The sequence below is a fragment of the Crotalus tigris genome, unplaced genomic scaffold (genome assembly GCF_016545835.1).
Source record: "Crotalus tigris isolate CLP2741 ecotype Arizona unplaced genomic scaffold, ASM1654583v1 scf7180000024338.4412243, whole genome shotgun sequence".
NCBI lineage: Eukaryota > Metazoa > Chordata > Lepidosauria > Squamata > Viperidae > Crotalus > Crotalus tigris.
In genome coordinates, this window is record NW_024100508.1 from 3855473 (window position 1) to 3856416 (window position 944).

Sequence of the window (944 nt, forward strand, 5' to 3'; positions counted from 1 at the left end):
ACTTGAGGGATAACTTTCCCCCTTTGCTCTACAGCAGAGTTTCCCAACCTCGGCATCTTTAAGATGGGTGGACTTCAACTCCCAGAATTTCCCAGCCAGCATGCTAGGGATGGTGATTCTGGAAGTTGAAGTCCACCCATCTTAAAATTGCAGAAGTTGAGAAACACTGTTCTACTGGAGCAAGATCCTTTAGTCTATATCAGGGGTAGGCAACCCAAAACACTTAAAGAGCCACTTGGACCCGTTTCCCACCAAAAACAAAACACCGGGAGCCGCAAAACCATTTTGATATCTAAAATGAAGATAACACTGCATATATCCTTTTTTACCTTTATTATAGGTGTGTGTGTGTGTGTGTGTGTGTGTGTTTGTGTGTGTATGTATGTGTGTGTGTGTGTATATGTATGTATGTATGTATGTATATATATATATATATACATACAGACACACATACACACACAGGTAAAAAAAGGATATATCCAGTGTTATCTTCATTTTAGATGTCAAAAGGGTCTCTCTCTCTCTCTATCTGCCCTTGGTCTGCCTGCCACTCCTCTTCCCCGGCTCTCTTTCTTTCTCTCTCTGTCTCTTTCCTCTCTCTCTCTCTCTCTCCCTCTCTCTCTTTCTCTCTCTCTCTTTCTCCCCCCCCCCTCCTATCTGCTGCTCACCTGACAAGCTTCAGGCTGTTGTCCAACAAGATCAGGGGTAGACAACCTCGTCTCTTTTATGACTCATGGACTTCAACTCCCAGAATTCCTGAGTCAGCCTAGCTGGGCTAGCTAGCTCTCTCCTGCCCTTCCTTCTTCCTGCAGAGACGCAGCAAAGGGAGGAGCTCCGCCCAGTAAGCTTTTCAGCTCCTCGGAAAACACTGTGAGTGCACTCTCTTTTTTTTACACACACACACACACACACAGAGAGAGAGAGAGAGAGAGAGAGAGAGCAGG